The 25,867-nt window shown below is 49.0% G+C and overlaps 1 protein-coding gene across 1 annotated transcript in view; it reads left to right on the forward strand.

Annotated features, from left to right (window-relative positions):
* Positions 1–25,867, forward strand: part of LOC147659044 (E3 ubiquitin-protein ligase TRIM39-like) — a 267,718-nt gene that overhangs the window by 48,438 nt on the left and 193,413 nt on the right. The window lies entirely within an intron of this gene.

Raw genomic sequence — 25,867 nt, forward strand, 5'->3', positions numbered from 1 at the left:
GTTTCTGTTCGGAAATTCAAATCTTTCCTAGGGATGATCTCGTCGTTCATCCCTCTCACTCCAAACTGTCGTCTGAGAATGAGACCCTTACAAGAGGAACTCAGTCACCAATCGGTGCAGGTATCAGGTTCTTTCGAGGATATCACCTTAACGCCTCGAATGAAGAATGCAATCCTGTGGTGGAGTCAAGAACGCAACCTGCAGGTGAGCTGTGCTTTCCTCGCAGAAGTCCCCAGATTCATCGTAACCACGGATGCCTCGCTAGAAGGTTGGGGCGCTCACCTTCAAGGGATGACGATCAGTGGCAAATGGGACCGACAGCAAAAGAAATGGCACATCAATTTATTGGAATTAAGGGCCATTTTCCTCGCCATCAAATCTTTTCAAGCGATACTGGAAGACTCGACTGTTGATTCGAACAGACAACACAACAGCATGCATGACCTGATCAAGCAGGGGGGCACAAGATCAGCCCGGTTGTCCCAGCAAGCTCAGGAGATCTGGAATTGGGCTCTGGATCACAACATCAACTTGTCAGCGGTGCATGTTCCAGGAGTAGCCAATGTGCTAGCAGATTCCCTGAGCAGATCCAAGAGCAGCACTCACGAGTGGGAACTGCATCGACCAGCACTGGATCGGATCTTCCAAAGATGGGGTCACCCCGATCTAGATCTTTTCGCAACCTACCAGAACAAGAAATGTACACACTTTGCGAGCTGGATTCCCCACAAAGAATCATGCGGGGATGCTCTGTCAATGAACTGGGAACGGATATTTGCCTACGCCTTCCCGCCAATTCCATTAATTCCCAAGGTCATCAAGAAAATGAGAAGGCAACCGTGTCGAATAATTTTGATTGCTCCACGGTGGCCCCGACAATATTGGTTCACACAGCTTCTTCTCCTCTCAGAATGCGAACCAATCCAACTGCCTCAAATTCCGGATCTTCTGACAATTCAAGAAGGCAGGGTATATCATCCGGACCCTCATTCTCTGAAATTATCGGCTTGGCTCCTCAACACCATGAGTTTGCACACTTGAACATTCCACAAGACTGTCGAAGTCCTAGCCAATGCTAGAGCGCCTTCAACGAACAAAACTTACAAGCTCAAATGGAAGCGTTTTTGTGCTTGGTGCCGAACTATGAATTTACATCCCATGTATGCTGAACCGGAAAAGATCTTACCCTTTTTGCAGTTGGCTAAATCAGGATTGGCACACTCAACACTTAAAATGTTTCTAGCGGCTATATCCCGATACCGTCAAGATGGTACGAATTCGCTATATTCCTCAAGAATAATCCAGCAATTCTTTAAGGGTTTATTTTGTATGTTCCCACCAGTACGTCGGCCACCTCCATCCTGGCATTTGAATATAGTACTAGCTCAGCTCATGCGCCATCCTTTTGAGCCGATTCATAGAGTTGATCTGAAGTTTATTACTTGGAAAGTCTCATTACTGCTGGCGTTAACATCAGCCAGAAGGGTTAGTGACATGCAGGCGTTCACGTCTAAACCACCTTTCTTGCAATTCACAAATGACTCTGTGATACTGCGCACCAACCCGAAGTACATGCCCAAAGTACCATCGGATTTTCATTTGAATGAGCCAGTAATACTTAAGACATTCTTTCCAAATCCGCAGACGCCAGCTGAGCGGACTGTACACTTGTTAGATATCAGGAGATGTCTTAAGTTTTATCTTTCAAGGACAGCTGCCATCAGGAAAACGGATCAGCTATTTGTTGCGTATGGCAGACTGAGACAAGGCTGTGCAGTGACAAAACAGACTATCGCTAGGTGGGTCTCTTCAACGATAGGGCTCTGCCATCAACAAGCAGGTAAACCCTTACAGACCTTACCTAGAGCTCATTCTAAGAGAGCAGTCTCTTCAACTGCTTTGTTTGCTGGTGTGCCTCTCCTGCAAATCTGCAGAGCTGCAACATGGTCCAGCAGGCACACATTCACGAAGCATTACTGTCTGGATTCTTCAAGTGATACCGATGCCTCGGTGGGAAGAGCAGTCCTGCGTAATCTTTTTCAATAAGGTGAGCCTCTGATAATCTCTCCCACCTCCTCTTGCTCTTTTGACGCCTTATTATGTTATTGCTTTTCATTATGTTCATGCATGGAAACTGTGTACCTTGGCGTCCAAGAGCGATGTATTGTATTACTGCTAACTACTCTGATTCAGGCATGTGAATCTATGAAAGACACCCCTAATACTGGAGAAGGACAATAGTTACTTGCCTGTAATCTATGGTTCTCCAGTATTGGTGTCTTTCATAGATTCACATGCACCCACCCACCTCCCCTCAGAGTCTCACTCAGGCTATGGATATATACTTATACTCGGGTACACTCCGGTGCTACAAAATCTGAGAGCCTGGGTCTCTGGGGAGAGCATTCTGGTGGGAGCTGTGGCCTGATTGGCTGCAGTTTGGTCTATACATAATGACTTGGATAGTCAGTAATGTGGAAGTTTTTTATGCTGTAGCTGGGGCTACTTTACTTCCTGGTTCGGTATACTGTTATTTGCTGTGTACAAATGGCATATTTTACTGCTTTTTTTATGTACCGTGGGACTCCCACTCCGACGACGGGGAATGATTCAGGGATGTGAATCTATGAAAGACACCAATACTGGAGAACCACAGATTACAGGTAAGTAACTACCGTTCTTCCTTTCTTTCCATTAAGTGTATTTTTTAACTTTCCTTCACTAATTTTCAATTCACTGTAAGTGACACATGTCCAAATCTTTGTGCGTTGTTCATATTGTTTCCTCTCCAATTTCTGTCTTTCTTTGTGCTTAATGTGTACTCCACTGTCTTGCCTCTGTATCTTTCTTTTTTTCTCATTTGTAAATTTAAATCCCTTTCTTAGTGTCTGTTTTCAACTTAATTTGCAAACTTTAGTTTATAAAGCAGTATTTTAATGTTTATTGGTACAGTATGGTTCAGTGAGTTGAATAGTTGTCGCTGAACTATGCTGTGCTTGGAAGATCACAAGTTTGAATACCTGCATGGCAGACTCCGACATCCGTCCATCTGACGTTGCTAACATGTATACTATTCAAGTGGTCAATAATGTTCCATATATGTAGCATTTAAAAACTGTACAAATATGGTCTAATGTGCTATATAAAAACAAGGTAATAGATTTCTAAAATTGTATTTTTCGTTAGGGTTTCACTTTTTGAGCATTGGTATATTGTTTATCTGTTTGTAGTTGTATGGTAGAAATGAAAGTTTGATTTTCCTCAATGTATGTGTTCCTTCCCTATTTTAAGTTTTGAGTGCGATCATTTATTTGATTTATTACTATGTTCGAGGCATATGAGCTGCAGATCGTACACTATGCATTAGATTGCCACCTGTTTGGCTCGGATGATTGCAGGTTGTTGGCTTCTTGGAGAAGTCTTTGTAGTCACGATATAGGTGACTCCTCCCTTGGACAATACTGCGCATGGGCATCGGCTCCATCCTTAGATTGTTTTTTTCCGCCATTGGGTTTGGATGAAAGCTTCTCCGCTCCGGCTAGAAAAACTTTTTCAGCAACTTTGAAGCGCAAAAACTTCCTACAACTAAAATAGACATCGAATATACAACTTTCCACACAATCAACTCTATTCCGGTTCATCGACGCGGGCCGTTGGGCCTAACTACGCCGTGCGGCCTACACCACATGGAAAGAACTCAGTTCAAAATATGCCCGGTATGTCGAGCACAATTTCCACATAGCGATCATCACGAAGTCTGCAAACTCTATCGCCAGATCACGACGAGTCGACCTGCACAGCTTGTGCAGACTTCCGATCGAAAAAGACCATCCGGGATCGGAGGGCCTGCGACACGAGATGAGATCAGCCCCAGCACCGGAGGATATCTTCGATGACGAGGTTCCGCTCGTTCCAGAAGAGAATTCGCCTGATCTCCAGATCATATCGGGGGCAGAAGACTCCGATGACTCGATTCCATCATGTCAACCAGTGAGTACTCCTGCCCCTGCACCACATACACTGCCAAAGCCAAAGGTCAGCACTCCGCCCAAGTGGCCCAGTCCAGACCAAGTACATCCTCCTAAAGCCCAGCCTTCGAGCTTGGCTCCGAGGCAAAACAACTACGCCTTCAGGTGCTTCGTTACCGAGCAAACCACACGTGCCGATTCCACCTCCTCCATCTGCACCGAAGCCCAAAGACCCTTCGGCACCGAGGCCAAAAGACCCTTCGGCACCGAAAGCGAAAGATCCTTCAGCACCGAAAGCGAAAGATCCTTCGGCAGCGAAAGATCCTTTGACACCGAAGCCTAACGAGGTACAGGCACCGAAAGAAGCTCCGGCTCCGAAGCCGTGGACTTCCAAAACTAGAGAGGGAAAGCCAGCATCCGACGCCACAAAGTCGACGAGGCCAGCTTCCACTCCGAAGACTCCAGCTTCAGTGCCACAACCCACAAAGCCTGATTCCGAGGTTCCGAAGTCCTCGAACACGCCTGCCAAGCCGAAAACGACACCTTCGGCACCGAGAACTTTGCCACAGGACGATATAACACCTCCCAAGGAAAAACGCCCAAAACAACCTCTGTCGGAACCAAAAAAATCGACGCCGAAGAAGGTTGTAGAGGAAAAACTGTTTAAACCAGATCCTAAACAAAAAAAAACTACATAAACCCAAAGACTGGACATGTAGGTGCTATACCCCATAAAAAGAGACCAGCAGAAACACCACCTCCACCTGTGGTTCTTGCCAAAAGGAAGGACTGTGCAACTTCTCCTATGCACCCTCCCTCTCCTGTATCTCCTTCCTCTCCTATCCCTCCTTACATATCACCTCAAAGCTCTCCTGTCCCCTCTCCTGCATCATCACATTCACCACAAACTGTTCAGGAGTATGACTTAAGTGGTGGAGAGGATCCATAAGCAGACCCAAATACATATCCTTTAGATGAGGATATCTATACTTTTCCACCACATAATGTGGCTGATGTCCCTGATCCACAGTTATACCCGCCAAAACCTACTCCTCCATAAGACAACATTGGTTTTAATCACCTCTTACACAGAGCTGCTCTCTACCACAATGTCACAATGCATTCTGATGACATTGAGGAAGATTTTCTGTTAGATACATTTGAGCTATCACACAGATCTACTCAAATTCTTCCCATGAAAAAAGGAGTCATTAAACAAGCTCCAGAGATATTCACAGATCCTGTACGCACTAGGGTACTAAATCCAAGAATAGAAAAGAAATATAGGCCTGCACCCTCTGATCCAACCGTTATTAAAGGACATCCTTCACTAGACTCTTTAGTAGTGTCCAATGCAAGACAAAGGGCGAATTCACAGACTTCTGGTGAAACGCCCCCACCTGACAAAGAATCCAAAGTTATTGATGCGTCAGGTAAAATAATAGCTGCACAAGCTACAAATATATGGCGCATAGCAAATACACAAGCCCTTCTCTCACGTTATGACAGAGCTCATTATGACCAATTAGAGACACTACTACAACACCTCCCAGATCAATATAAAGAGCAGGCAACGGAGCTCATACAAGAAGGCAAATTAATTTCAAATGCCTCAATAAAATGTGCACTAGATGTCGCAGACACATCAGCTAGAGACGTAAATACTAGTGTCATACTCTGAAGACATGCGTGGTTGCGCATTTCAGGGTTCAAACAAGAGGTGCAAACCACAATTTTAAACCAGCCTTTTAATCAAAACCAATTATTTGGCCCAGAAGTAGACACTACACTGGAGAAAATTAAAAAAACACACACACTGCAAAGTCTATGGGAGCTCTACAGTCCACACAGACTAGATGTTCTTTCCGTTGCTCCTTTTATAGAGGAGGCTCCAAACAAACTGGAGCAGATACCACAACATCTTTCAAGACGCAAACACAATAATCGTCAAGAAGGAAGGAGGGTGATCAATCGATCAAACGGGCACCAATTACCACTCAAGGAGGTGGAAGGTCCAGTATCAGCTTGTGCCCGTGTCAATTACAGGTCAAACAAAAGGGGGGTTGCTGAACTGTTCCTAAGGAAAGTGAGAATTTAAATAAGACTGGCGTGACCGGAAGTGTGTATGTGACAGCTTTGGGCATCCATTTTGTTGGACGTATTTGCCTCACACACCCAAATGGGTGTCATGCTTCATCATAGGCGTTGCTCCTCGTCGGGGAGGCGGTGCAATCCCCGACGGGCTCACCTCTGAGAGGGGCTCTTTGGCGGAGATCTTTTGTGTCCAACGGCCTATTGGTGAAGTGGTGTGTGGGTAGGGCAGTAAGTTTCCTGGAGAAAGTGATTTAAAATGTAGCAGGGGGTGCCGGAAAAACACTTTATTCTGGGGGTCCCCCTCCTGCAGTTAAAAACGTGAATCTAGCTCGCTAGGTCGCGGCAGGTAAGGTAGCGTGACCCTAGAAGAGACTAGAAGGAGGCTTGGTCGACATGTTTCTCGCATGGGGTTAATATCCCACGATTCATCAGGACCTTGTGAGAGTGAGAACTAAAAAATGAACAAGAACAACATGCTAATGTCATGTGTTAGATGTGAGTATAGTTTACCTCTATGGTTAATCCTATGCCTGTAAAGGGGAGAAAAAGGATTAAAGGTTAACATAAATATAATTCTCCTATAGGCATATGAGGTCAGAGCCAGGACATGAACATAATGCAGCATGTTAGAGATGGTGTTGAACTACTAACACTACTAAAACATGCCTGTGTTGTTGCAGCGTGCAGTGAAAACTCACACACACACTGTGTATGTGAACAAAGGTGAAGTAAAGACTCATTAAAACGGTGATTAAAAACAGCAGCAGCAGTCTGGGACAAATTACCATGCTTATCGGTGTAAGTGGCCAAACAGTGGTGATGGTACAAGGCTAGCTCCTAACTCACCTAATGGTCGGGGATTGATTACCACATGAGTGTTCGGCGGGTCAGTACATCGGGGTTGTACCTTTGGATTTGGCTAAAGGAGAAGCTAAACCTATTAGCCAAAGCAGACTCGAGTAAGAACAAAACCCCGGATAGGGTCAAGCCAGGTTATCTCTGTAAGTGGGTTTGAAGGGACAACCAGAGGTGTGTTGGAGGGGACTGTCTTACCTCAAACTTCCCGTGTCCGTGTGGATTCACCTACCCATCGCCGCCGAGCTCTAATAGGTAAAGAAGCTCAGTGGCGTGTGCTATTTAAAGGTAGCCGCGTCATAGGAATGCGTCAGTGTCCGCCCACTGGGTGAATCCCGTGGAAAGTTAGGTGATGGTGTCGGCCATAACGCAATGGTTAAGTGATATCTGGAGTATATGGCGAACTGGAGTTCGCTGTACCATATTGAATCGGAATGGTTAGGTAGGCCAGTAGGCACAAAGGAAGTGATGAAGTAGTGGAGCTCACAGATTGAATAAAGAAGGTTAGCAACGTACGGGAGCAATTTAGGTAATTGTTGTAAACAACAAAAGGGCGATCAATGGCTGATTTATAGAGAGTGCCAAGGAATGTCCTCATTGAGGCCTTGTTTATCAGAAGAGAGGCGGTGAACCCACCTTTGTTCTTTCCGGAACAAGGCATTCTTGGGACAGTTAGGACTGGATTCCAGCACCATCCACCTCAATGAGTCTGCGTTGTGATTGTTTTCCACATAGTGTTTACACATCTTGGTGTGTTTTTTTTACAGCGGAAGTTGCTGCGGTGTTCGATGATGAGTGTTTTAATTGGGCGGGTTGTCATCCCAATATATTGTAAACCACAAGGGCATGTCAGCATGTAAATGCAGTGGGAGGTGTTGCAATTTGTATGGCCACCGAGTTCCCAGTTGAATGTGTCAGAGTTGTATGGTTTTCTGAGGTGCTGTGTATTTACATACCCCACATGTGCTACATGGATAATGGCCCGTGACGGGCGGTAGATGCCATAAGGTCTGTTGAGTGCCTTTCTTTCTGGTTTTGGGTCTGGTACTGATCAGGATATCTTTCACGTTCTGTGACCTTTTGAATGCGAATCTAGGCTGTTCAAGACTCATATCGCCTGTGTTAAGGATACCCCAGTGACGTTTGATTGTGTTTTTGATTTTGTTAGACAGGGGGGTGAAAGTGGTAACACAGGTGATTGGCTGGTTCTCGACTGGTGTTCTCTCCCGTCTTTCCAGTAGGGCTGCTCTGTTATTGTTTCTAGCCCGTTTTTTTGCTTTGGCGACCTCACTTTTCGGGTAGCCTCTGTCAAGTAGGTTCCTAGATAGAATGGTGGATTCCTTTTTGTAGTCGGCCACATCACTACAATTACGCCGGACCCTGAGAAATTGTCCGAATGGTAGGTTGGAGCGTAAAGCCCTCAGGTGATGGCTTTTGTAATGGAGCAGGCTGTTGCGGTCTGTAGGCTTTCTGTACATGGTGGTGCTGAGTCTCCCCTCTTGTAGTCTTAGTCAAGTCAAGGAAAGCAATCTCTTTCGATGAGGAAGACATGGTGAAGTGTAAATAAGGGTTGAGTGTATTAACCCATTCGAAGAAAGCCTCGTGTGAAGTTGGTGGGCCCGTCCATAGGATCAGAATGTCGTCTATGAAACGCCTCCACATTTTGATGTTATCTGAAAAGGGGTTGGATTGATGATGTATATATTTTTCGACATCAGCCATGTACAGACATGCCAGTGAAGGGGCAAAAGTGCTGCCCATCGAAGTCCCTTGGGTCTGGTGAAAGTATTTCCCCTTGAACTCAAAGTAATTTTCAGTAAGAGCCAAGGTGGCGCATTCCATGATAAATGAAGGTGGAGTGTTAGTTCCAATCTTCCAGCCCCAACCGTTCCTCTATTACTTCTAGTGTGGCCCTCTGTGGGATGTTGGTATAGAGGGCCTCCACATCTAGAGTAATCAGGAGGTCAATCTGTCCCATGTCTTGGAGGGAGTTCAGTAGGCGTAAGACATCAGATGTGTCTTGGATATACGAGGGAATGCGTTTCACAAGTGGTTGCAAAAAGTGGTCACAAAATTGTGAGTGGTTCCAGGATGGAATCAATCCCTGAGACAATGGGTCTCCCTGGTACTGGTCTGGTTCCTTTGTGGATCTTCGGCAGTATGTAGAAATATGGCACCCTAGGGTCTTTTTTCATAAGGAATTCTGCCTCTTTATTGCTGATCCATTGCTCGCATTCTGCACTCACCACCAAGCCTGTAATTGCGGTCTGCAAGCGTGGGGTTGGGTCACTAGGGATAGGTGTATAGTGCCGTTGATCACTCAGTTGCCTGGTACACTCCAGTTCGTAGTCTACAGGGTTCATCAGGACTGTGGCACCTCCCTTGTCCGCTTGTTTAATAGTAATTAGGGGGTCTTCTGACAGTGATTTTAACACATCCATCTCTGGCCGACTACAAAAAGGAATCCACCATTCTATCTAGGAACCTACTTGACAGAGGCTACCCAAAAAGTGAGGTCGCCAAAGCAAAAAAACGGGCTAGGAACAATAACAGAGAAGCCCTACTGGAAAGACTGGAGAGAACACCAGTCGAGAACCAGCCAATCACCTGTGTTACCACTTTCACCCCCCTGTCTAACAAAATCAAAAACACAATCAAACGTCACTGGGGTATCCTTAACACAGGCGATATGAGTCTTGAACAGACTAGATTCACATTCAAAAGGTCACAGAACGTGAAAGATATCCTGATCAGTACCAGACCCAAAACCAGAAAGAAAGGCACTCAACAGACCTTATGGCATCTACCGCCCGTCACGGGCCATTATCCATGTAGCACATGTGGGGTATGTAAATACACAGCGCCTCAGAAAACCATACAACTCTCTGACACATTCAACTGGGAACTCAGGGGCCATACAAATTGCAACACCTCCCACTGCATTTACATGCTGACATGCCCTTGTGGTTTACAATATATTGGGATGACAACCCGCCCAATTAAAACACGCATCATCGAACACCGCAGCAACTTCCGCTGTAAAAAAACTCACACCAAGATGTGTAAACCAATCACAACGCAGACTCATTGAGGTGGGTGGTGCTGGAATCCAGTCCTAACTGTCCCAAGAATGCCTTGTTCCGTAAAGTTCAAAGGTGGGTTCACCGCCTCTCTTCTGATAAACAAGGCCTCAATGAGGACTTTCCTTGGCACTCTATAAATCAGCCATTGGTCGCCCTTTTGTTGTTTACAACCATTACCTAAATTGCTCCCGTACGTTGCTAACCTTCTTTATTCAATCTGTGAGCTCCACTACTTCATCACTTCCTTTGTGCCTACTGGCCTACCTAACCATTCCGATTCAATATGGTACAGCGAACTCCAGTTCGCCATATACTCCAGATATCACTTAACCATTGCGTTATGGCCGACACAATGTATTGGCATTTATATATTTATATATATATATACCTTTCCACGTGATTCACCCAGTGGGCGGACACTGACTCATTCCTATGACGCGGCTACCTTTAAATAGCACACGCCACTGAGCTTCTTTACCTATTCGAGCTCGGCGGCGATGGGTAGGTGAATCCACACGGACACGGTAAGTTTGAGGTAAGACAGTCCCCTCCAACACACCTCTGGTTGTCCCTTCAAACCCACTTACAGAGATAACCTGGCTTGACCCTATCCGGGGTTTTGTTCTTACTCGAGTCTGCTTTGGCTAATAGGTTTATCTTCTCCTTTAGCCAAATCCAAAGGTACAACCCCGATGTACTGACCCGCCGAACACTCATGTGGTAATCAATCCCGACCATTAGGTGAGTTAGGAGCTAGCCTTGTACCATCACCACTGTTTGGCCACTTACACCGATAAGCATGGTAATTTCTCCCAGACTGCTGCTGCTGTTTTTAATCACTGTTTTAATGAGTCTTTACTTCACCTTTGTTCACGTACACAGTGTGTGTGTGAGTTTTCACTGCACGCTGCAACAACACAGGCATGTTTTAGTCGTGTTAGTAGTTCAACACCATCTCTAACATGCTGCATTATGTTCATGTCCTGGCTCTGACCTCATATGCCTATAGGAGAATTATATTAATGTTAACCTTTAATCCTTTTTCTCCCCTTTACAGGCATAGGATTAACCATAGAGGTAAACTATACTCCCATCTAACACATGACATTAGCATGTTGTTCTTGTTCATTTTTTAGTTCTCACTCTCACAAGGTCCTGATTAATCGCGGGATATTAACCCCATGCGAGAAACATGTCGACCAATCCTCCTTCTAGTCTCTTCTAGGGTCACGCTACCTTACCTGCCGCGACCTAGCGAGCTAGATTCACGTTTTTAACTGCAGTAGGGGGACCACCAGAATAAAGTGTTTTTCCGGCACCCCCTGCTACATTTTAAATCACTTTCTCCAGGAAACTTACTGCCCTACCCACACACCCGCACTTCACCAATAGGCCGTTGGACACAAAAGATCTCCGCCAAAGAGCCCCTCTCAGAGGTGAGCCCGTCGGGGATTGCACCGCCTCCCCGACGAGGAGCAACGCCTATGATGAAGCATGACACCCATTTGGGTGTGTGAGGCAAATACGTCCAACAAAATGGATGCCCAAAGGTGTCACATACACACCTCCGGTCACGCCAGTCTTATTTAAAATTCTCACTTTCCTTAGGAACAGTTCAGCAACCCCCCTTTTGTTTGACCTGTGAAAGACGCAGACACAAACATCCTCCAACAAAGGGTATTTTACAGGAGGATACAGAGGCAATAATAACAAGGGAAGAGGTCGCGGTAACAACAACAATCGCTCCTCTTCCACAACTAAACAGTGACTTCCCTCTGCTCCCCCAACAGCATTCCACTCCTGTGGGGGGCAGATTAACACATTTCCTGCCTGTCTGGAACTTCATCACAACAGACAGGTGGGTGAGACAGATTATCCAACATGGCTACTGCCTAGAGCTTACAGCAACCCCCCCAAACATACCACCCAGGCAGCGTCCTATGTCTGCAGATCACCTGACTCTGCTTCAACAAGAAGTTCTAGCACTTCTACAAAAGGATGCTATTCAACTAGTCCCATTAGAGGAACAAGGAACAGGGGTTTACTTGCTGTACTTTCTAATTCCCAAAAAAGGCGGGATACTAAGACCAATTCTATGCCTCAGGCCCTTCAACTATTACATACAATCAGATCATTTTCATATGATCACTCTGCAACAAGTGCTCCCACTACTGCAACAAGGCGATTTCCTTTCAACGCTAGACCTGAAGGACGCCTATTTTCACATTCCAATACATCCTGCTCACAGGAAGTACCCATGGTTTGTAATACAAGGACAACACGATCCGTTCAAAGTCCTTCCGTTTGGTGTCACAGCAGCACCACGGATGTTCACAAAGTACTTAGCAGTAGTAGCAGCACATCTCAGAAGACAACAGATACATGTCTTCCCTTATCTGGACGATTGGCTCATAAAAGCCAAATCATTCCACCAATGTGTACAACACACACAGCAGACAATTCGACTGTTTCACAACTTAGGGTTCACGATCAACTACACAAAGTCGCACCAAGAGCCTTCGCACGTGCATCAGTATCTAGGAGCTACCATAAACAAGTCTACAGCTCTAGCGTATCCCGGTCCAGCCAGGATACAGAGCATTCAAACCTTAGTCTCCTTTTTTCAACACCAACTGTCTCTCCAAGAAAGGGAGTTCATGAGATTAATAGGCTTGATGGCATCTTGCATCTTCATAGTACCACACGCAAGACTGCAAGTGCGTCCATTACAAGAATGTCTGGCACAACAGTGGAATCAGGCTCAAGGTCAGCTCACAGACCTGGTGTTGGTAGACAGCCGTACGCATCGCTCTCTGCAATGGTGGAACACCAAAAACTTGACAAGAGGACGGCCGTTCCTTGAGCTTGTTCCCCAAATAGTGCTCACAACAGACGCATCCCTCTCAGGATGGGGAGCCCATCTCTTACACCATACTACTTCAGGTCAATGGAACAACCAACAAAAACTGTTCCATATCAACCATCTAGAGCTGCTAGCGATATTCTTAGCACTCAAAACTTTTCAACTTCAAGTACAGAACAAAGCTGCCTTAATCCGGACGGACAATATGACCACAATGTACTATATACAAAAACAGGGGGGGACACACTCTCTGCAACTTTCCCAGCTCGTACAGAACATTTGGAGATGGGCCATTCCTCAAAACATATATCTGTTAGCGGTACACCTTCCAGGAGTTCACAATCAGATAGCGGATCTGTTAAGTCGGCAGTCACAACAGATTCACGAATGGGAACTACATCCACAAGTTCTTCAGCCATTCTTCCAACGGTGGGGGCATCCACACATAGACCTGTTTGCCACCCACGAAAATGCAAAATGCCCAACCTTCGCCGCCAGGTTCCCACACCCACGGTCCGAGGGCAATGCAATATTTATTTATTTATTTCGATTTATATAGCGCGTTATAACCCGGGGGTCTCTAAGCGCTTTATCAGGGTCCAAACATCGAGTACTGTGGAGGATAACTGTTCATAAAAAAGGTTACAGATTACCCCATGCTTGCTGGAAAAGCACTGTTTTTAGTTTCTTTCGGAAGGCCAACAAATTAGTCTCCTTCCGTAATTAGATTGGCAGCTTATTCCAGGCTGTTGGGAGCAGATATGAAAAGGCACGTCCACCTACTGTGGCCAATCTGCACCGTGGTTGAATAAGAAGAGAGGCGTCAGCAGATCAAAGTGTCCGTGCTGGACTATAGGGGATGAGGCGAGATTTCATGTACATTGGAGCCTTTCCGTACAGGGCTTTGTGAACAATGCACACTCCTTTAAACATCACCCTTTGCTTAACCGGCAACCAGTGCAGTTCTTGCATAAGGGGAGATGCATGCGTATTCCGAGGTTTTTTAAAGATAAGCCTGGCTGCGTCGTTCATGACAACCGGCAGCTTACGCAAAAGTTTTTGTGGCAGTCCTATATATAGCGAATTGCCATAGTCAAGCCTGGCCAAGATCGTGGCAGAGACCGCTCGCCTCCGAGTAGAAAAGGACAGCAAAGGTGAAACTTTCCTCAGTTGTCGAAGGAGGCCAACGCAGGTCCCTACCACCGTCCTCACTTGTTTTTGCATAGACAGCCTGCCGTCCACCTGGATGCCCAAACTCTTGACCACAATAGCTGGTTCTGGAGGTGACCCTAATTCTCTAGGCCAGAAATCCTCAATCCATGGGTTCCCTGCGATGGTGATTTGCAGTACCTCGGTCTTATCCGGATTGATTTTTAATGAATTCCTGGACATCCAGTTGGCTATGTGCTTCAGGATGTTCTGCAGTCTTACGAGGCCACCCGGACCCTGATCGAGTTGGATCACTAATTGGGTGTCATCCGCATAGTTATATACATAGCAGTCCATCTGGTTAAGCAGTCTGATCAGGGGTTGTAAATAGATGTTAAAGAGTAGGGGCGACAGGGCAGACCCTTGTGGCACTCCGCAGGCGATCGATGTATTGGTGGAAAGGAGATCACCGAGCTGTACTCTCTGGAACCTCCCTTCAAGAAAGGAAGAAAGCCATGCGTGTGCTGTGCCCTCGATGCCGAAATCCATCATCCGCGACAATAGTTGTTTGACAGACGGTATCAAATGCCGCGGAGAGGTCTAACAGCACAGGGCGCTTGGAGTTTTCTTATCTGCCCTGTTCCTCAAATCATCCAGAATAGACAGCATAACGAGTTCCGTGCTGTGATTCGCACGGAACCCAGCTTGGTTTGGCTCAAATAAGTTATTTTCCAGATGTTCCGACAGGATAGTGAGTACGTGTTGCTCTACCACCTTCGTCAGAAACGGCAGCTGAGATATGGGCCTGAAATTTTTTAGGCATTTCACATCCGCCCCAGCTTTTTTCAGCAGGGGAATCAGCCGAGCTTCCTTAAAAAAAGACGGGACTTGGCCTGTTTGTAACGAAGTATTTAGTAAATTCAACATTTCGTCCTCTATACCTGGCAGTGCCAGTTTAAACACCTCTGGTGGACACGGGTCTGCCGAGGAGCCCGATTTAACCCGACTCAGAAGAGCTGGCAGCCTTTCCTTCGTAATCAAGGAAAAAGCTGTTAACAGACTAGTCACCGATGTCCTGCCAGGTATATCCAGCAAGGGACAGTCAAACTCGGGGGTTGTGCCAATTTCAGCTACTAAGTCAGAGATTTTGTTGACCAAGAAATCTTGAAATTTTTGGCAGTCCTCTTGAATGAACTCCAAAGTTTGTTCTTTGCTTTTCCTGAGTTCTGTGAGGACTTTAAAGATTTCTTTCTGGGGGTTATTTGCAGTAGTTATTCTCTCCTCAAAGAACTCTGCTTTCCTGGCTATAATCGCCTGTTTATATTGAGCGAGTGCCTGTATATACTGGCTCCGTGAGTTGGAATCATAATGCTTCCGCCAGGCTCTTTCTAATTTCCGAAGTCCTCGTTTCCTTTCCCTAAGGAGCTCGTTGTACCAAGGGGCCCCATGTCCCCTGCTCGTTATATTCAATCTACGTATAGGTGCCACGTGGTCCATAGTCTTTCTAAGTTTGTCTAATAATTCTTTACAGAGGACCTCAGGGTTTTCTGTCTTGGTGTTGGGAGATGGATGAGTTCGTAGATGGTCTAATACTTTATCTTCATTAATATTTTTCCATTTCCTGACCGCCTTCCATCCTACCCTAGGCTTCATTATTTGTTTAACAGAAGTAAGCTCTCGCAACTACATATGTGTTCATCAAAACAAGGTACAATGACCAAAAGTAGGAAAGAAACGCAGAAGCAGGTTCTTTGGTGTAAATCTTCTTGTCACAGCAAGATGTTTAATTTTCTCCAGACTTTGAGAGTAATATCAATCGCCGACACGTGTTTCGTCGTGTACGGTTGAGTCAACACGACTCTTCAGGGCTTTTACTCCAATTCCAATGTGTGGTTGGAGTAAGTCTGGGTCTTTAAAAGCTCAGTTTCAAGCAATGGGTATTCTTTTTGTTTGTGAGACAGTCGATGCTGATTAAGAAAGTAGTCGGTAGCAGTATATGGATAGAAAATTCGTATCCCACTGGTAATTTTGATATGAAAGTATAGCGCTGTGTCTCGCTATGCTGTAAGGCGGGGAGCCGGGAGGGGATTCTTTTGTGGCGCCAAATGAGGAAACGAGTACGTGACCTCTGCGGTGGTGTTCCGCTGCAGGCAATCCCTCCTGTTATTTCCCGGCGGTCGTCTCTCGTGTACGTACATTTGGCGCCACAAAAGAATCCCCTCCCGGCTCCCCGCCTTACAGCATAGCGAGACACAGCGCTATACTTTCATATCAAAATTACCAGTGGGATACGAATTTTCTATCCATATACTGCTACCGACTACTTTCTTAATCAGCATCGACTGTCTCACAAACAAAAAGAATACCCATTGCTTGAAACTGAGCTTTTAAAGACCCAGACTTACTCCAACCACACATTGGAATTGGAGTAAAAGCCCTGAAGAGTCGTGTTGACTCAACCGTACACGACGAAACACGTGTCGGCGATTGATATTACTCTCAAAGTCTGGAGAAAATTAAACATCTTGCTGTGACAAGAAGATTTACACCAAAGAACCTGCTTCTGCGTTTCTTTCCTACTTTTGGTCATTGTACCTTGTTTTGATGAACACATATGTAGTTGCGAGAGCTTACTTCTGTTAAATTTGCCTGGTCTCTTGACTTGACTTGTTTGGACGGTTAAGGGTGTTTTTCCGTCTGCTCTTTACGCACTACACAACGACTCTCTTGCTCCTTACACACCTTGTAACGTTTTAACCCAGGCAGTGCGCCCCCACAGTCCTAATCTTCTAAAAACCCCTTTGCACAGTATTCCTTCATTATTTGTTTGTCCAGCGGGAACTCACCTCTCACCAAAAAGTGATCAGACCAAACACATGGCTGGGCCACCACCGTATCCTGTGCAGGAAGTGTTGTCCATATCAGGTCCAGGGTGTGACCCTTGACGTGAGTTGGACCCTGCACTAATTGGACAAACTGCAGAGATGTCAGTGCCTCATGAATCTGAAGAGCCTGCCCTTCCTTTGGTGCTTTCTCCCAGTGATAATTGAAATCACCCATGATGATCACCTTATTATATCTTGAGCGCATATCTTGAGCCAATCTCAGGAATGAATCAGGAAAATCCGACGAGGCCCATGGAGGGCGATAAACTAAATGAATAACTATGCAGTCTGGCCCCAACTTGAGTCTAACACTCAGCACCTCAGCGCCACCCATATTTTCGGCTAGAAGTCTTTCACCCTGTAGTTGCAAACTATATAGAAGGGCCACCCCACCCCCTCTCCTGATATCCGCTCTGTTTAGATGAAGCGCCGAAAATTGCGCTGGCAGAGATGCTATAAGATCTGGCATAGAGGAGTCCTCTAGCCACGTCTCCGTTACTCCCAGAACATCCAGTTCCCCATCTTCCAGTAAACTAAATACCTTCAAATTATGTTTCTGGAGGGAACGAGTGTTAAGGAGTCCATAATGCAGACCACGGGCCTTGTGCACATGTTGTTGGCTCAGCTCTGCCCTAGATACTTTTTAGGTTTAAAGCATTTTTATTAAGACAAAAAACATGGGGGAGGGGAATAGGAGGTTAAGGTTACATACAGCACAATAAAGGAAGAAGTGCATCTCAGGAGCGTAGGCGAAAAGTAGTCCGGTGGTCCAGAAGAAAAATACAGCAAATGTAAGGCAAATAAGCAATCTGTGTGACCCTCGCGTGCACCTCAACACCCCATCTAAGCCGGGCGCGGATAGCCATCAGCGACTCATCAAAGCACAACCCAGTCCCTCCGATCCCCCAACCCCCAATAGAAGAAAGAGAAAGAAAACAACACCCCAACTCCCCCGTCTAATGGCCCTGTACTAGGATTACCCGCCCCAATCAGCCCACACCCCATCCCCTAAGATCCTGTCCCCCGTGCAGTCTAATCCACCGGGGTCGTCGGTGGCGTCAGCCTAAGAAGTCGAAGGTACCTCATACAGGTGAGCTCCCGGAATTCCGTGGATAGTAGTGTTAGGAAGGGTTGCCATAGCTCCTCAAATTGATCTACATCCCCAGCCACCGTAAGCGACATCTTCTCCATTCCCAACACCTGCCAGAGCCTATGCAACCAACCCGTAATGGAGGGGACAGTGGTGGTGCGCCAGTGGACAAGAATGTTCTGGACTGCTGAGCCCAGCGCAATTGCAATCTGTCTACCCCTGCGGGACTTCAACGGATACATTAGATCATTGGGAAGGCCTAACAAAACATACGCTGGGAAGCGCGGCAGCTCAATCTCAAAGTGCTTATCCACCTCATCCAAAACCTCCTTCCAATAAGCGGTCAGCACCGGGCAAGCCCAAAGAATGTGTGAGAGGGTACCCTCCTGTCCGCATCCCCGCCAGCGCCCCTTGCCAGTGTGTCTATGCATTTCATACAGCCTCTCCGGGGTGTAGTACCAATAAGTAGACACCTTAGTAAAGGTCTCCATAAGTCCCGTGTGATATGCAGAGTGCCGCGCCCGATATGCAAGTTTGTCCCACTCCTTATGGCTGAGTGTCCTACCCAATTCTCTGTGCCAGCGCTCCCTCCCCGGGTTATAATAGTGGAACGTCGGGGCTGAAGGAATTTATACAAATCTGTAATCAGCTTGGCATCCGAGGTCCGAGTCACCAACCACCGCTCATACGGTGTGATTTGGCGAGCAGCGGTGTCGCGCACCTGGGGTTGGAGAGCCCAGTGTCGGACCTGCATATAGCGCAGTCTGTCCATCTTCGTCAGGCCGAATTCCTGCCGAAGTTATTGAAAAGGGATCACGCCTTCCGGCCCGTAGATCTGGAAAAGCGCCCTACAGCCCGCGCTCACCCAATGGGAGAAGGCTCCCGGCTCCATCCCTGGGGAGAAGTCCGGGTTACCCACTATGGGTGTGAACGGCGAGGGGAAGGTGGTCAGGTCATGAACCTCGCAAACTGCATCCCACACCCTCAGGGGGACCCGCGTAACAAAAGAGGCGTAGAGATTAGCAGGGCAATGCGCGCGGCGTAAGAACGGAACCTCTTGGAGGGTGCGGCCCGCCACCGCCTGGTCTTGAAAAAGCCAGTGTTTGTCGGACTCCCACCTGCTCCACTCCACCAAGTATCGCAGTTGCGCCGCCTGAAAATATTTACGGAGGTCCGGGATACCAAGACCCCCCGCCTCCGGAGCAAGCGTGGAGAGGACCCTCTTCATCCGCGGCTTGCGGCCTTGCCAAACGAAGCGGGAGGTGTCAGCCTGCGTTTGTCGTATCCAACCCACAGGGGGTTGGAGAGGCAGAGCGCGAAAGAGGTACAGAATCTGGGGCAGCACCGTCATCTTAACCGCCGCGATGCGACCCAGCCAAGACAGAAGGCCCTTGCTCCAGCGGCCAAGTTCCTCCTTGATCTTCCTGCCGAGGGAAGTGTAATTGGCTGTCACCATCTCAGGCAGTGTGGGCGCCAGCAGGATCCCCAGGTATGGCACAGTAGACGAAGACCACTGCATGGGGAAAAGGCGCTGAAGGTCCCTCCTGGTATCCGCCGCCAGGGACACATCCAACGCCACCGACTTGCTCATATTCATTTTGAAGCCGGCCACACGCGCAAAGGCGTCCAGTTCCTGGACGCAAGCAGGGAGCGACCTCCTGGGGTCGTCTAGGGTCAGCAGGACATCGTCCGCGTAGAGGCTGACCGTGTGGACATATTGGCCCATCTTGACCCCAATAGCGTCCGGGTTGTTGCGAATCCTCTGAGCAAACGGCTCCATGTAGAGGGCAAACAGAAGCGGCGAGAGGGGGCAACCCTGTCTCGTACCGCGTTCGATGGCAAAACTACCGGAGCTACACCCATTGACCCGCACCGACGCCGAAGGACCTTTGTAACAGTTGAAGACCATGGTGCGGAACTTCTCACCGATACCCAGTTTCCTGAGAACCAGCTCGAGGTACGGCCAATGAACTCTGTCGAAGGCCTTCTCCGCATCAACTGATAGCAGCATCCGCTCCCCCGGGATCCGCGAGGCCTTCTCTAGTACATGCGTCACCCTCTTGGTGTTGTCAACAGTCTGTCTACCGGGTACGAAGCCAGCCTGGTCCGCCTCCACCAGTCCTGGTAAGTGTAGACCAAGCCTGGACGCTAGAATCCCCGTATATAACTTGAGGTCGACATTTAAGAGCGAGATGGGCCTGTACGAACCACACAAGGCCCGGTCTTTCCCGGGTTTCGGGATGACCGATACCGTTGCTTTCAGGAGGTCCGGTGGGATGGCGCCAGGCTCGGAGAATGAATTAAACAGTCGAGCCAGGATTGGGGCCACAGCGGTGCAAAAGGTCTTATAAAACAAGGACGTGTAGCCATCCGGGCCCGGGGCCTTACCATGCTTCAGTCGCGCTATAGCGGAGATCACTTCCTCAACATGGATGTCCCTCTCCAGATGGTCCGCCTGGGCGGGATCCAGCACCGGGAGGGCCACTGACTCCAAATAGTCCTCGGCGTCTCGCGGCGAGGAGGGCTCCCCAGCATACAGCGCTTCGTAGAAGCTGCGAAAAGATTCCGCCACCTCTGCGTCACCAGAAACGACAACCCCGTCCGTGCCTACCAGTTCCTTCACAACACTACGCTGCTGTGCTACCCGGAGCCGGTGGGCTAGGAGCTTACCACACCTGTCCCCCCCCCCCCTGAGTAGAAGGCATGCTTCAGGCGTAAAGCGGCATACTCCGCCCTATCCAGATCCAGTGCCGACAGGAGCTTCCTCGCCGCTTTCAATTGCCTCCAAACTCTCGGAGCCCCTGTGCGGCGATGGACCTGCTCAAGCTCCCGGACCTGCGCGGTCAGTTCGTCCCTCTTACGTTGCCGTTCCTTATTTTCGGCTGAGGAGATGGAAATAAATTCCCCCCGGAGGACCGCCTTCAAAGCCGCCCACTTCGTTGCTTGGGACGTGTCGGAGTTGCCATTATGAATCAGATAATCCTGTATGACCTCCCCTATGCGCTTCACCACAGACTTTTTATGTAAAAGGGTATCGCGAAGACGCCATGTCCCCCGAGAGGGAGAGGGAGAGGCCACCGTCCACTTGAAAACGCCGGAAACTGGCGCATGGTCGGGCAGAGACAGGACCCCAATGTCCGCCGCTGTGGCGGCAGTGCACATTGGCCCACTCACCAGGAGATAATCCAGCCGCGAGTAAGTGCGGTGCGCATGGGAAAAGTAGGAGTAGTCCCTATCAGTGGGGTGCATAGAGCGCCAGAGGTTGTGCAAATCCATCTCCACAATCCGATCCTTCACCGAGCGGGAAAGTTCCCCCGTCTGCGGGGAGCGTTGCGCCGACCTGTCCATAGCAGAGTCGAAAACAATGTTAAGGTCTCCCCCCAGGATAACATGGCGGTCGGGAGAGGCAGTGACGTCTACCAACACTGAGTCCAAGAAACGATCCTGGTGATCATTCGGGCTATAAACTGAGCCAACCGTAAAAGCTATTCCCCCTAGGCGCATGCGATATGCAAGGAGCCTCCCCTTCTGTTCAGCATACTTGTACAGAACCCCTCCCCTAAAGGAGCTCGCTAAAAGAATGGCTACTCCCGCAGTCTTGTTCGCCGCCGAGGAGAAGAACTGAGTGGGGAACTTGGCAGAGCGCAGCCTATGGCAATCCCGGGACAGCAAAGGAGTCTCCTGCAGGAGGCATATATCCGCCTGTGTCCCCTCCAGCAATGATAGGATCGCCCTTGGCTTCACAGGGTTATTCAGACCCTTAACATTAAGGGTCACTACCTTTAAGGACGGCATTCCACCCAGGGATCAGAAACGCTATGTAGCAAGCAAGGGATCAGCGGGCGGGGCGCATGGGGCAGGCGCGCGGGAAAGGCCAGGACAGGCCAAGCGTGGGCATGGACAACATCGGACGGGACCTCCCCAACAACAGAACAACCCTTACACCCTCCCAAAACACACCCATGGCAACTAGCCAAATACAAACTTAAACACCCCATTGTCTCAGTCAAGCCCCAAAACGGGCAAGTCCGTAGAAAACAGCAAAGTGGACGTTCAGCCACTCACCTCCATCCGCTCCCCCCCGACCCCCGGCCCCAAACCCAGCATCGTAAAGGCTAAGAACATCTCCCCCCGGAGTGAATTTAGGCCGTCAAGGCCACGCCGTTGGAGTCGGCCAAGTCCCTGGCTGCCGCCCTCAAAGCATCAGCCATGTCCGCCCTGATACTAGGGGAATCAGGACGCCCTGCACTCGCTGGCGACTGTCTCCTCGTTGACCTCCGTCGGCTCCGTCTCTCTGGACGCCTCCACGACGGTGTAGCTCCGTCCTCCTCCGTAGCCGTGAGCCCCAGGACCCCACAGATGTCTTGTAGGGAGCGCAGCTGGTGCAGCACTCCGTTCCACCTAAAGATCAGACGGAAAGGGTGTCCCCAGGAGTAAGGCGTCTCGTGTTCGCGCAGAAAGTCAGTGGCAATCCTGAAGGACCTGCGCTTCTGCAGCGTGATGGCGGACAGGTCTTGGTAGAGCGCTACAGGCCGCTCCCGGAAAGTTAGAGGCTGCTTCTTTCGGGCCTCAGCCATGATGCGTTCTTTCAGCGGGAAGTCGGGCAAGAATGCCAAAATGTCCGGTGGGGGCGCCGATGACTGGCGCTGTCGACCAACCCTATGCGCTCTGTCAATGCGGACAGGGAAGTCTGCATCTTCCCCCAGGATCTCTCGGAACAGGTCCTGCAGATAGGCCACCAAGTCGGCCCCCTCGTCCGCGGATGGGACACCACGCACCCGGATGTTGTTCCGACGGGACCTGTTCTCAAGGTCTTCAGAGTGGGCCTGGAGCTCAACACATTGCTCCCGGAGGCGGAGAACGTCCTGTTGAAGATGGACTATCTCTTCATCCCGGCGCTGGGCCGCCGTCTCAACTGTTTCAACTCGCTCGCCGAGGCCCTCCACCTCCCTGCGTACTTCACGGACCTCACTGGCCACTTCCCTCTTCAGCGTTTGAAAGTCTTCCTTGAGGGAGCTAAACAGTTCCTCCATAAAGGACCTCGTGACCGGCGGTTCGCCCCCAGTCGCATCCGCCGAGGCCCGGGAGGACCCCGGCGACGGCTGTGTTCTGTCCCGCAGCTGCTGGGCCCTGCCAAGCATATCCGGCAGGGTACGGTCCCCCTTCCTCGAACCGCCCCTCCCAGTCATCGTAGTCGCTGCAGTGGACGAGCGGGCTCAGGTCTGGCCGCCTCAGGGTTGCCCAGTCGCCGGCGAGGGCCAGATGTGGGGACCGCTCTGCAAGCAGGGGTGCTGCGTCACAAGCGACAAAATGGAGGACCAGTCCGGGCACTGCCAGTCGCGGCGCCCAGCCGGGGCGGCGATCGGGAGCCTAAGCAGGGGTCCCCCTTCAGCACGTCCCACAGGAAGTTAGTATAGTAGCGGAAGCGACTGCAAGCACCCGCCAGCCAAGGGCACCGATGGAGGCTACCAACACCAGTCTTTCGGGGACAAGATGGCGGCAGGGCGGGGCCGGGTAGAGCGGCCCGGGCTGGCGACACCGCCGGGGCCCCCCCGGAACACAGCAATCAGAGAAGTTCCACAGCTAATGTCACACAGTTTCACAGAAGGGCCCGAGTGGTCCTATCCCAGCGTTGAGGCCGCCGGTTGTCGTTCACGGGGCCGGGGCCTGCACAGCGCAGTGTGTCGCCGTCGCTAGTCGGGGGGGGGCCAAAGCGCAAATCACAAATCCAAAGACTTCCGTGCCGCCAAGACCCCGCCCGTAGGGCTCCGCTATCCTCCGGCACGCGGCGGGTCCGATCCCCTCCGGATCGTCAGCTTTCAGCACCAGGCCCAGCCGAGGCGTCTGGACAGCACTGCAGTTCGCTCCGCCTCCCAGGCTCTCCTCCGTTCCTCGATCTATGACCAAACTTTTGAAGTGCTTCCTCCGAGGCGATTAGGGCCAAAGTGACATCAATGTGTGCGCCAAGTACTCCGCCACACTCCTCTCACTCGCTGAGCATCAGCGGGGGGAGAGAAGCGCAAGAAAGGGGCTTGAGCTGAGCCGGGCCGGAGGAGCTACGGGAGGAAGCGTCCGCTCACCCTGCCATCTTGGCCACGCCCCCTGCCCTAGATACTTTTAACAGTCCTAACTGATCAAGTGTGGCAGCACACTCAAGCGTTATAGCGATTTTGCCAAGATTACATTCCCATAGCTCACCTCTGTTGTAAATGAGTCGCGGGTCAGGGGTCGTGGCCCCGGGTCCCGTTTGATCACGGATGGGCACAGATGGGCTCGACTCTGGCGTGACTCCGGCGTGCTCACGCTGCGCGCGAATATGGATGAACTGGTCAGGCAGATTTGCGTACGCTTTTCCGCCTCTCCCCCTGTATCCACTAGTGGTGCGCAAGCTCAAACTGTCTCTCAAGCACATACTAGTAGCTCCCACATGGGCACGCCAACCGTGATTCACCACACTACTAGATCTCTCTCTGGTTCCACATCAAAAGTTACAGCTCACACCCTCGCTGTTATAACAGAACCATGGAGAAATCAGACACCCAGACCCAAACCAACTGAATTTGGCGATCTGGCTCGTGAAGTCTTAGAGTTTGGTTATCTTAACCCACCACCAGACTGTATGAATATCATTAAAGAGGCTAGGAGACCCACTACTAGAGCGTGTTATGCCGCCAAATGGAAAAGATTTGCAATATATTGCAAAAATAATCACATTGATCCACTGGATGCTTCCATCCAAAATATCATTTGTTACCTTTTACATCTACAGAGGTCTAATTTGGCATTCTCTTCCATACGCCTACATCTTGCAGCAATTGCAGCCTATTTACAAAACAGGCAACGCCTGTCTCTTTTTAAGGTACCTGCAATCAAAGCATTTATGGAAAGATAAAAAAGGATAATCCCTCCCAGGTTACCCCCTTCTCCAGTATGGAACCTAAATCTTGTCCTTACGAGACTCATGGGACCCCCTTTTGAGCCTCTACATAAATGTGAACTGCAATTTCTGACATGGAAAACTGCTTTCCTTGTTGCCATTACCGCTCTCAGAAGAGTAAGTGAAATACAAGCGTTCACTATACAAGATCCATTTTTTTTTCAAATACATCCTAATAAAGTGGTTCTTGGGTCCAATCCAAAATTTCTTCCAAAGGTTATCACACCTTTTCACCTAAACCAATCTGTAGAGTTACCTGTGTTTTTCCAAAACCCAGACTCTGTAGCAGAAAGGACCTTACACACATTAGATGTTAAAAGAGCTCTGCTATACTACATAGATAGAACTAAATCCTTTAGAAAGACAAAACAATTGTTTGTATCTTTCTCTCCTCCACACAAAGGCAACCCTATCTCTAAAGGTGGGATTGCCAGGTGGATTGTAATGTGTATACAAATGTGCTATCAAAAAGCTAAGCGTACACTAACCGTTCCTCCTAGAGCACACTCTACTAGCAAACGAGGAGCCTCTATGGCTTTCTTAGGAAATATACCATTAGAGGACATATGCAAGGCAGCAACATGGTCTACACCACACACCTTCACTAAACACTATTGTGTTGATGTGCAAGCCAAGCAGCAAGCTGCAGTAGGCCAGGCTGTCCTTAGAACACTGTTTCAGACTACTGCAATGGATACAAGCGACCACCGCTGGGGGAGACAATGCTGCACAATCGATGCATAGTGTACGATCTGCAGCTCATATGCCTCGAACGGAAAATGCTACTTACCAGGATGCATCTGTTCTTGCCATGTAGAGCTGCAGATTCGTACACGCCCTCCCTCCTCCCCGGACTTGTATCCATTCCAGTTCTCATCTTACTTCGATGCACACACATTGACATCCCTTTTTTCTCTTCACTTATACTAACTCCATCATGGCG

The sequence above is a fragment of the Lissotriton vulgaris genome, unplaced genomic scaffold (assembly GCF_964263255.1).
Source record: "Lissotriton vulgaris unplaced genomic scaffold, aLisVul1.2 SCAFFOLD_1345, whole genome shotgun sequence".
Lineage (NCBI taxonomy): Eukaryota > Metazoa > Chordata > Amphibia > Caudata > Salamandridae > Lissotriton > Lissotriton vulgaris.